This window comes from Lycium ferocissimum, chromosome 11, assembly GCF_029784015.1.
Source record: "Lycium ferocissimum isolate CSIRO_LF1 chromosome 11, AGI_CSIRO_Lferr_CH_V1, whole genome shotgun sequence".
NCBI lineage: Eukaryota > Viridiplantae > Streptophyta > Magnoliopsida > Solanales > Solanaceae > Lycium > Lycium ferocissimum.
The window spans coordinates 40,383,377-40,396,021 of record NC_081352.1 but is presented as its reverse complement, the minus strand read 5'-3'; the positions used below and the strand labels follow the sequence as shown (position 1 = coordinate 40,396,021).

Genomic DNA, 12,645 nt, shown 5'->3' with positions numbered 1-12,645 from the left:
GTGCACACAATTGTTAATATGATAAGGCACTCAAAAGAAAAAGAATTGACACAAAATTAGGGACACATAAAGAAAAAAATTAGTTAAAAAAAAAAAAATAGGCAGTCCGGTGCACAAAACATCTCGCACTAACAGGGTTCGGGGAAGGACTGCATCTTAAGGTGTGTGATGTACACAACCTAACCTAATGCAAGAATTAGTGGCTACTTTCACGACACGAACCCGTAACCTATAGATCAAACGGAGATAACTTTACTGTTGCTCCAAGACTTCTCTTCAAAGAACAAAATTAGTAAGTTAAAAAAGAAAAAAGAAAAAGAGAGACATACCATTTTTGTTGATGACGTTAAGGAAAAAGGGGATGAGCTATATCATCAGTGAATTTGATGGGCTTAGACTTTGCTTCAATGACACTTTTTGTTAGCTCCTTCAAATCTCCATAGGGTAACATGTATGGATTTCCCTTAAGACCACTTTGTCTTAAGTATTTCTCCACTTTCTTTGGTTTAAACCATGCCCAATTCAACACTTTCCAAATATATACCAATAAAATTGCAACACATTGTTGCTATCATGTTGCTTAACATCTCCATTTTCAGAAGTGATAAGTACTCCATGTGAGGTTTCTTTCAGCTGCTTCCTCTTAATTACGTATAGACAGTATAAAAATGAGACGAAGTCAACGGAATCTTTCTTGCTAATGTAAGTGTGAGGGAAGGGGGGCAGGGGTTGGGGGTGTGTGTATTTTGATTCATTCATGGGATGGATAAGATCCATTTATCCTTAATTTGAGATTTCGAGGTTCGAGTTCTGAGAATTAAAAATTATCAGTGTTTCCTTCCTTTAATGAGTCTTGTAAAAGGGGGAATTTCAGTAATGTACAATTTAGCACATAAAATTATATTTGCGTAGCCATATTTTTAAATTACAAACCTATGACCCAACAAATTACGGTGTTAGTTTTGTATATACAACATTATACAACAATGTACAACTTTATACACTCGTAGACAATGTATAAACCTTGTATAATAACGTATAAGAGTGCTGTTTATACACACTTCTACAAGTATATGCGTTGTTATACAAAGGTTAAAAGTGTGTAACATAATGTATGTGTTTTATACACACTTTACCCTTAAAAAAAACACCAACATTGGGGAAAGAGATTTGGGTTAGGAAAATAACATCTTGAGTTTGATATGGGGGGGGTGGCTATCTCGGGTAATTATTTTTTAAGAAAAATGGGATGAAGGCTGCAAAATGTAAAAAATAATAATAATAAATAAATAAATAAAAGAACTATGGCCATTTCGGGTAAATACTTTACCCAAAATGCCAAAGAGTGTTATTTTCCCCTTATAAAATACAATTCAGGTTAGTCGGCGTTCATAAAACATGAATATTTTACCTAGGGCGGGTTTTTGTTTAAAAAAAAAGTTATAACCGTTCTTACTATGCTTGTTTAGTAGGGAAAGCTTAGTAGTTTAATTGACTAACTAGCTACTTGTATTTTCACCTAGTGGTTGAGGATTCTGTTCCCACCTTATAATTATCGCATCCTTATTTCCCTTCCCCCCTCTCTTATGTACAGTTTGAAAAAAATTATCAAATATGTGCTTGTTTAAATCTCCTTCTAAATTAAATCATCAAGTCTTCCTACTTCTCTATTATTACAACCGGATCCAAAAATTGAGAAATTAATCAAAATGGACTGATTTGAATCATGACTATAGAACCTATTCTATATTTCTGTTCTATTATATATATAAGTGCCTTAAGAGGACTAACACTTCATTGAGTACCTGTACTAGAAGCTATATAAATTGTACACTTTCACACAATAATGAATATTTATACCAAAAGTTATATAAATTATACACTTTAACCAACTATTTATTTATCCCACGTGGACTTATGTCATAGTACTAAATATTTATTCTCTTCTCATGTACATCCTCCATTCACTTTTACTTGTCCACTTTGGACTTTTTCAAATAATAAATAAAAGGTGATACCTACTTACCCATATTAATTAGTGCATATTTTTATTAGATTTTGTTCAAGAAATAATAAATTGTCTTATTCGAAGTGCATAATTTATCAACGGTGAGGGGAGTACCGTATGCATATTAATTATTTAGTGCATATTTTTATTAGATTTGAAAAATGATAAAAATTAAAGTAATATAATTAATACTATCTTATTTACGCAAAATAGGAAAAAATGTGATAAATTGTCGTTTTTTTTTTCGATATGCTAAAAGTGACAAGTAAAAAAGAAAATATATTTTTTAACATTACCCTACCTTCGTGTGACTAGATCCCCACATGTCCGTGAACGGATTTGGCAGTATACATACGATGCACTTCAATTTTAATTCTCCGACACATTTATTTTCTCCGTGCACTTTTACTTGTTTATTTTGACTTTTACGTTCTTTAAGAAGTAATAAATGAATTACTCCCTCCGTCCCATGCTACTTTGTCACATTACTAAAAATATATGTCCAAAAAAAGTGGGACCACATATTTTACCTTTTTAAGTTTTCAATTATAATCTCTAAACATGATGCACATACAATCGTTGGTTGAGATTTGAGATATATGTGATGTTAAATTGTCGATTTTTTGTCTTTTGTCAGATTTCATCTCACAATTTATTTAACCAAAATTTGTATTCCAATAAATTCCATTTCATCTTTTAATACAAAACAAAGTAAATGTATTTTCTCCTTCAGATTGTACTCTAAGAAGGGACTAATATGTGTACATTTCAGAAGTTTAACATTAATTCTACCTCTTGTGTGTTTACTTTTTAGATCCCCACATAAATGTAGAGGATCATTCAGTAAAAACCATCAAGCAAAATCAATCAAGTCTTCTATTATCCTTTCATTTGCTCTTCTCAATATACTCCCTTTCGTTTCAATTTAAGTGTCTAAGTTTGACTAGACGTGACAAGTTTAGAAAATAAAAACGACGAGAAATCAACGTCAAGATAAAACCCAAGCCAACGTCATACGAAATTAAAATGTGTATAATATAATAAAATATCCCGTGAATCTTGTGATTATAAACTTGACATGTAGGATATTTGGCCAATTGTCAACTTACTCGAAGAAATATAAAAAGAGCAGTCGAGATCGAGGTAAAGAAACTATCGTCAACAAATCTTGTGATTATAAACTTGACATGTAGGATATTTGAATTGTCAACTTATTAAATATAAAAAAGAGGCACTCGGAGATATAACCAAAATAAGATAAATTTTAACAACAATGGCGAGTAAATTAAGGGGACAAATACGAGGTTCTTCCCAAAAAGAAACAAAATATTGAGACTCGCTATGTAAGGAGTTAGTTTGGATACTTGATTTCATCTAAACGTTTGGACATGCAATTTGGATTTATTAAGTTTACGAGTCTTTTTTATAAATATAAAACCCCCGAAGAACAAGTTGTGACCCAGACCATCAAATTTTTATCAGGCGGATTCTACAAGCGAGGACCACACGGCCGTATACAATCTTCAATTACCAAATGAGTAAATCATAGTTCGTAATAAAATTAAACGCTCTCATTAGTGGACAAGGTCTTTCTAAAAAAATAAAACATCAATTGATCAAACTTTAGTTCAATCAAAAAGAAAATTTAACATGAATAGTAATGTAACTACTCTTTAATATAATCCTCTCACGTGATAAACATAATTGGTAAATGTATTTTACCACATTCATGGCAACCATCGCAAGCTCGAAGAATTAATATTTAATACAAATGGTTGGTAAACATGATTGGTAAATATATTTATCAATTTATGGTTCTTTTTTTTTACAAAATATAAATGTATGGGTCAAATTTTACATTTATATTTTTGAAATCATGATTTCAAATTTCAAATCATGTTTTTTGATGATTTGGGATTTCATCTCATGAGATGAAATCACGCCTACTAAGGAGAATGAAAGGCATCCTTTGTAAAATATACAAACGTGTTACTAGTAAATAACTAATTTATTTGGTGCGATTGACGTGCATCTACCTGACATATTATCAATTTGGAATCTTGCTAGTTAGTTTTAAAATTATTTTTGGCAATTTAATTATTTATCAAATTACCATCTATAACTTGCTTTTTATGGATTGCTATAAAAATACGTATTTCCTTAAAAATAAGGTACCACTCTCCCACTTACCCACAATCTCTTTTTTTTTCGAATATTTTTCTCTCAGATTTTCAATTCACAACCGTATTTTACTCCCATTATTCTTCACCATAATTAGCACGATTTCTTCTTCTTCCTTATCAGTTACCCAATCTCTACAGGTAACTAATTTTCGTTATGTTATTTGTTGTATTTCTCTTCAATTGTTCATAAATTTCATCGTCTTTACCTTCACTTTTCATTCAATTTTTTATATATATTTTCAGCCATTGTTAGAGTATCTTCAACAAGCTCTAACTCTCCATTTTAATGGCGGATATTGATACTCCAAGCAAAAATACACCAGTGGCAACAAGAAAAGCAGTGGAGGATCTCCAGCCAATGGCCGAAGCTCAGCCATAACAATTCGTTTGCTAAATCTCTATGGATAGGCCGAAATAAGAGGAAAATTCTTCTTATGTTTGCTAATCATGTGGTGTTGTTTATCTTATGAGTGATGAAGAATAGTAATGATTATAGCAATATGATATTGTATCATCATCTAGAAGCAAGAGAATAAGTTGTTGTTGTAGAAACAACATTGATGAGAGTTGTGGAGCTTCATGCCCACCAAGTGTTTGATAAAATGTCTCAGTATATTTCAGTGTATTTCTGTATATCAACAAACAATATATCTAATTTTTCAGTATATTTCAGTGTATTATTTCACTTTATTTAAATGTTTTTTTTTTTTTTGGTGTAGAGCCTATTTTTACTCCACTTTGTTTTCACGATTTTTGTATTTCAATGTATTTCTGCATTTTGTATTTCTAATTTATGAAATAGTTTCTGATATATTTCATTGTATTCCATTGTATATACGCATACTACAACTTTATATTTCTTAAACAATCAACCATAATTCATTGTATTCCAGCGTATATTTTTCTATATTTGGAAGTTTTTAGATCTTTAGTAGTTTTTGATTTCAAAAAGTTTTGATTGTGATAAAAGTTGAGAGAGATTAGTGAGTTGTTATGGAATGCGTGAAATATGGTTGATTTAATTTAACTTACCACTTAAAAAGAAAAAGAAGAATTTGTTCCAAAAATATAGTCTATTTTTACTCAACCTGATTTTATATTTCCGTATATTTCACTGTATTTCAAAAAATCCGTTCCATAAATAGCTCCTGATTTCACTGGAGCGTGTTTACTGTTAACTATATTTCTCTATATTTAAAAAAAAAAAACATAAATACGCGCGTTTTTAAAGAAAAGTAGCTACGCTTAGTAATTTTGTATTTTATAGTTATATCTAGTTAGAAGCCAATAAAAGGTAGCTATTTATGTAAATTTTACTATATATATTTTTTTCACAATTTTGTCCGGCCAAGCCCAGTCTTGCTGTACACAGTTAATGTTTAATGTTTGGCCATTATATTTGTATCATCTTCGTTATCGTCCAACCTTTTCGCAATAGTTTTAAATTTATCTTTTGCACTAATGATTTGAAAAAATCAAACTAAGAAAGGACATCAGCGTATAAGTTAAAACCAAGTTATGGAATAAATATTGTTTAAATTACCCTTTTGCTTATAAAAAATAATAATAAAAAAAAAACAAAAAAAAAAAACTAAACTAGACTAGTTGTGTGATTGTGTCCTCTCTTGGTTCCATCAAAATATGCTAGTTAGATCTCTTCAGAGAAATGACGAGTATATAATTAAGCTACATTTTTAAGCGAAGTTTAACAAAGGTTATGAATGACTAATTTTGCAATATTCATAACCTTTTTTCAAAATAAAACTAATTCCTGAGGTCTTGACCACCGCTAATTTTCTAAGAAATTTTTAAAAATTGATTAAATCCTCAATTTGCAGAGGTTAAACTGCTGGAAATTGGTTACGGCGAAGCCTATTGTAGGAGTTCTGGAATAAAGTAGAGTGAGATTTAGAATTTTTAGGAAATGAAAAGAACTTCGAGTTAAATTTCTTGCCAATAAACTATATGCATCTTTTATGATATATAAAGGTTGAGACATAAATGAAGAGAGCCCTATATACAGGCCAAAGAAAACAAGAAAGTACATAGACAACTAAAGAAACATAGCAGTAGTTGTTTTTGTTGATTTTATGTATGGACAAACCAAATGAACATAGAAATTCATCAGAAGATACCTATGGATAAAAGCATTCTTATGGATATTCCATTTTAAAGTTTGCGCATAAGCAGAGGAGCACCATACTGAGGATGAATAGTCACTACTGCAAATGGAGCATGGGCATAAGATGGAGATAGTTCAAAAGAGAAGCGTTGAAGTATCATAGTTATTGCCATTTTTGCTTCCAACATTGCAAAGTTTTGTCCAATGCAAATTCGAGGTCCTCCGCCAAACGGGATAAATGAGAATTGTCCTTTGGTTGCCTTTGACACTCCTTCACTGAATCTTTCTGGTTTGAATTCCTTTGCGTCTTCACCCCATATTTCCTTATTATAATGTACTAAGACTGCGGGTATAATGAGTATCACTCCAGCTGGTAGGTTTAGCTCCCCCAATTTCACCTCTTCTTTATTCCTTCTACCAAATGTTGGTAATGGTGGGAATAGCCTTAACGTCTCGTACAAGATCATAGTCACCTATGAAAAAAATGGCAGTAGAATGAGAGGTATCTCGTGGAATTAGTTGATGTGCGTGCAAGCTGGCCGAACACCGTGATTATTAAAAAAAAAAAAGGTATATACTGGATTTAAAAATATATTAGGGATAAAGTAGTACATAAAACTTTGGTTAGACGAAAATTGCTTAAGCAGAAAAATCATAAGTTAGGGTGATCAACCTATAACTTTTGGCTTATGAGCACCTAGTGTTTTTGTTGCTGCTAGAAACTAAACCTGAGACCTCACGATTTGCAACCCACTTTATTGACCACTAGGCCACACCCTTGGGTGCTAATCCAATAGATACCCTTCCCAAAACAAAACGACCAACTCCCTCTCCTTCCATTTCCGTCATTCGTCCTTCGCCTTGTAAAAATACTTTTTAATTGATGTCTTTTATAACTAACTTTAAAGGCATTTTAATCATTTAACAATAATGCTTATGGGCACCTCTTTACCAAACAAGCTAACTTTTGTACTTCTATCCAAACGCATAACTGCCTCTTTATAAAATGGGCTCTTAGCTTACTTTTTATAAACTTCGAGGGTCCTATGGGACCAATATATTGAGGACAGAAATAATACTATCAAAAAGGTTGGAAGAAAAGAACTTGTAAACAGTTCTTACTATTTTCAATCGATTTAGTCCTTCCAGATTTGGTTTATCATTCCCAAAGACCTGCAAAACCTCCTCTCTCGCACGTACTTGCCACTCGGGATGTAGGCACAGCAAAATCATTGTCCATACGAGCAACACTGAAGTTGTCTCTTGTCCAGCAAAATAGAATAACTTGCACTCTTCAATCACTTCTATTGTTGTCATTCCGAAATCTTTGCTTCCCTGTTGTTCAATTTCTTTCATATTGGATTCAAGTAATATGCCTAATAAGTCATCTCTACTATTCTCCCCTCCTTCCATTGCCCTCAATCTTTTGTCAATGATGCGCCTAATTGTTGTTTGAATTTCCTTTTCGATTTCCAGCATTCTTTTGTTTATTTTAGTAGGCTAGAACCTATACAAACAAATTTAAGCAAACAAGAAAAGTCTTTTAGCAGAAAGTCTGACTACAGTTCATGATGTACTAATTTGTTAAGGACCAGCTTTTACTTTTGTAATGACAAAGAAAGGTTTTGCAAGCACAAAAAGTTATAAACGTGGAAATATGATAAATAGATTACTGTACCTTGATCCAGGTATATAAATTGAACGTGCTACTTCCATTACATACTCAGCTTGTTCTTTCTGAAGTTCAAATACTATTCTTCCTTCTTCATAGCTGCTGCCAAATGCTGTGCGAGAAATGACTTCGCTGGCCATCATTTGAAGGTCTGGCCATACATCAATCTCCAATGATGTTTCCTTTGGAACAATCTCCTCCCATTTGCTTAGCATTTCACTACAACTCAGATAAAATGCTGGCAGCATATGCTGTACAAAACAAATGAGAAAACCAGCAGTGCTTTTTATAAATGGATAACTTCTAATGTTAAGGCATCTCAATCTGCAATCTTAAGTAAAAGGAATGTGAAATTTACCATGTTTACTAAATTAACTAATAAGAATAAGAAGAGAATATAACCTTTAACTTCTCTACATGGAAGGCAGGATTAATGATTTTTCTGTGTTTGGCCCATTTGTCTTCCTCAAGGCTTACAAGACCTTTAGCCAATAACTTGGTAAATGGATTGGGATGAGTTTGCTTTAGATACACATAATTCTTTGTGAAAATCTCCTTTACATGTTCAGGATCTGTGATCAACACTACCGGGTATGGGCCTAGCCAGATGAAAGAATTTTTACCTGCGAGCAACAGGTTTGGGTTAGAAAAAAAGCTAAATCTCAAGATTTTACTAAGCCTTTTTGCAAGTGAAAGTTGTTCATATGGTTGGTAATGGCACAAGAAAATATATATATATTTCCATGACATTCATTTGAAGGGAGCCTTGGCGTAACTAGTTCGATCTATGGAAACAACCTCTTACATAAATGTAGGGTAAGACTGCGTACAATAGACCCTTGTGGTCTGATCCTTCCCCGGACCCCGCGCATAGCGGAAGCTTAGTGCACCGGGCTGCCCTTTTTATATACTCCCTCTGTCTCAATTTATGTGATACACTTTTCTTTTTTAGTCTGTCTCAAAAAGAATGATATATTTCTATAATTAGAAATAATCCAACTTAAAACTTCCCCTTTTACCCTTAATGAAATGATTTCCAGCCACACAAATGTGTATGACTTGTTTTAGACCATAAGTTTCAAAAGTCTTCCTTTCTTTCTTAAACTCCGTACCTAGTCAAACTATATCACATAAATTGGGATAGAGAGAGTAATGCCATTGCATTAGGAGGTAACTTCTATGCTAGTACTCTTACCTTTGCATGAATATTGAAAAGCAATGAAAAGAAATTTGCAAAAAGAAATAGTTTGTGCAGCTAGGTCCTGATGACTTTCTACCCTTTGGATGATTAAGACTTAGGCAATTTCTTCTTTTTCATTGAAAACAGAAAACTTAATAGAGGGTGAAACAAAAGAAAGAAAACAGAGAAGGATCTTTAACTAGAGTCTCTTCTTATATGTAATTCATGATTTAATGTCCTTAATCCACAAGGAATTTCATATGGGCCTAATGTTATCATGCATCTCTTTTTTACACAGGGTGGACATTTCTAAATTTTTCCTCATGATTTCAATAACACTTTCCATAAAAATATTTTACTGAGGATGGATACAAAATGCAATGATTGTTAAGTTCATTTCTCTGCTGCACTACTTGGAATCTAGGCACTACATAGAAAGAATGGTGAAACAAAGGCATGTGTTCTTTAAATCGGATTTAATTCTATACACAGTATCAAAAAAGTTTAATCACTCTATCCCAATTTATGTTGCACCCTTCGCATTTCGAAAGTCAAACGGGTTTCAATTGCAAAATTAGGGCTTCTGGTCTTCTTTTGTTCTGTCAAATCTTTTGTCGTCTCTCAACTAATAGGAACTATGTGCGATCTAAATTGGCAAAGAATAGAATCATCAGCAAATAACTGTAAAACCAAGCTATAGTACTAGACTCCATTAGCCATTTTATACCAAGGAATTTCAACAACAATCACATACCATCTTGTTCTTCGATTTTATTATCAGTTGTTATTTCTTTTGCTTTGATTATCATATTATGTGTTGTTATTATATTGTTCTCTTCTCCATTATGTCTACTGTATTTTCCTTTCCATAATATTTTTATTATGCTTTACTTGAGCCGAGGGTCTATGAAAAACAATCTATCTACCTTCACAAGGTAGGTATAAGATATGTACACACCACCCTTCCCAAACGTTCACTTGTGGAATTATATTGGGTATGTTGTTGTTGTTGTTGAACAACAACAAAATCACTAATGGAAGCAAATAAGGAATAGGCATTTCACAACTAAATCAAACAGGTCATTCATTTTACCAAACAGGTAATAGGCATTACACAACTCACTCTTCGAATCCAATATCATAAATCAAACAGCTCATTCAGATAACTCGATGTGTCTACCATAAAAGCAATGATAAAGATTAATTGCCCACAAAATGACCACTGAAATAACAAATTATAACTGAAAGATTAATATCAATGACCAATTAAAAGTCAAAGAACGGAGAGAACGTAGTTTGAGGATGTTTCTAGTTCATAAGAGTATATAAAGGATGAAATTGAAGTTCGGTTAGACTTAGGGATACTTTTGACAAAATCTTGAAGGTTGGGTGAATGCTTCAAGGATCAAGCACAATGTCAACTTGGGCAAGAAAGACCGTATTGACCAGAGGTTCGAGTTCGAGTCCCCTGGCTAAGAAGTCGTCTTTGTTACAGAGCGCTTTAACCGAAGGTGGAACGCTGCGAATTAGTCGGGTGGATACCGAACAGTGGAAAAAAGAAGAAGACTGTAATGGGAGAGATCCTATTCTTGAAGTTGGACTTAAAAATTAGGCTTAATACATATACGACCCTTTAAATTTGCGGTAAAGTTTATTTAAAAACTTGAACTACGACTTGTCAATTGAGTAATAGGAACATATGATATAGTGTTCCTATTATATATTTTCGGTTCAAATTTTAATTCTTTTTTTTCTTTTCATGTATTCACAAACCATAATTTGTAAAAATAATTTTTTTCAGCAAGCCCATGGATGTGTAATAGGGACAGCGGTAACACCTCATTGATCAGTACAAACTATATGACAATCTCATCTCAATATTGCGTTGTAAGTCATTCATATATGTACAAAGTCTTTAGTCAATGAATATGATGTACACTTACATAAATTTGTGAAGATTGACTTTATATCACTATCCATGTTTTCCAACTATCTTTGCCACCTACCACCATTGCTATTAATTTTCATCCCATGTCACCCCTATCAACCACCTTCATCAAACAATTACCTCGAGAATTACTTTCACTATATTACTACTACTTTATGGTCACTATCGCTAGCCATTACTGCAAAAACACCATCAAATCACAACATAACAAGCACATAAAATTACTCTACCTTACCATTATCACCGCCAACTTTTTACTGTTATAGAGTTTTAGAGTGTTTTCCATCAGATAAATAATTTTGTAACACAATATTTATAAGTTACACATATTTGGATGCTAAGATCAGAATAAGCTGGCTTAGTTATTAGACAATATCTTAATAATCAGATATGATTTGGATTTTAGGCATCTTTTAAAAAGAACACACCGAAATTTTAGTTGCTTTGATTTTTCCCCGCTTATATTTATCGTGGACATAACATTAATATGATAAGGCACTCATAAAAGAAAAAGAAAACGGACTACATAAATAAAAAACCAAAAAGTATGTTCACCAAAAACTAGCTTTTAAAATTATTTATTTTTTAGATAATGGTCAAAAACACATTTGAATTATCATTTTTTCACACCTAAACTACCGGTTGTTGCCTTTTTCCTACTTGAGCTATCACTATCTATGTATTAAAACACATCTAGTTCTTTAGTTCAAATAGGAAAAGGAAACAACTTATAGTTGACCTAATCAACTCCGATACGTGTTTTAATACATAGATGGTGATAGTTTAGTATAAAAAGAGAACAACTGATAGTCGGAGTGAAATTGGCGAAAAAATAATAGCTCGGGTGTGTTTTTAACTATTTAACAAATAAAGAAAGAGAAATGTACCATTTTTGTTGATGGAGTCAAGGAAAAAAGGGATGAGCCTTTGAGCTATATCATCAGAGAAACTGATAGGCTTAGACTTGGCTTCTACTGTGCTTTTTGTCAGCTCATTTAAATCTCCATAGAGTAACTTGTATGGATTTCCTTTTCGACCCCTCTGCCTTAAGCAATTCTCCAGTTTTTTTGGCCTAAACCATGCCCAATTTAATACTCTCCATTTATATACCAATAGAATTGCAACACTGACTGCTGCTATCATGTTGTAACTGTACAGCATCTCTTTTCTCAGAAGTGATAAGTACTCCATGAAATGGCTTCTCTCAGCTGCTTCCTCGTAATTAACTTTATGTATAAAAAAAGGACCGGAAGTCAAAGGAATCCTTTTTTCACTAATCTAAATGGGTTGTGTGGCGTGGGGGCGGGGACATTTTTTTGCGCGGATTACTCTTTTTGGGGTGGTCTTTAATTTTTGGCCCTCAAATTAGTAGTCTTTAATATTTATCCTTCGCTTAATACTCAGAGATTTTGAGTTCAAATCTAGGCTCAATAAAAAAAAAAATCGCAAGTCAGAAGTGCGGATTCGCAAGACATAAGTTGGACCCAACTTATGTCTTAAGGCAAATTTTTATCCAAAATTAGGTCTTAAGG

At 32.7% G+C, this 12,645-nt stretch overlaps 1 pseudogene; it reads right to left on the bottom strand.

The window, feature by feature from the left end:
* Window positions 1–6,247: 6,247 nt before the first annotated feature.
* On the bottom strand, window positions 6,248–12,333 carry LOC132036717 (cytochrome P450 CYP72A219-like; annotated as a pseudogene).
* Window positions 12,334–12,645: the final 312 nt, after the last annotated feature.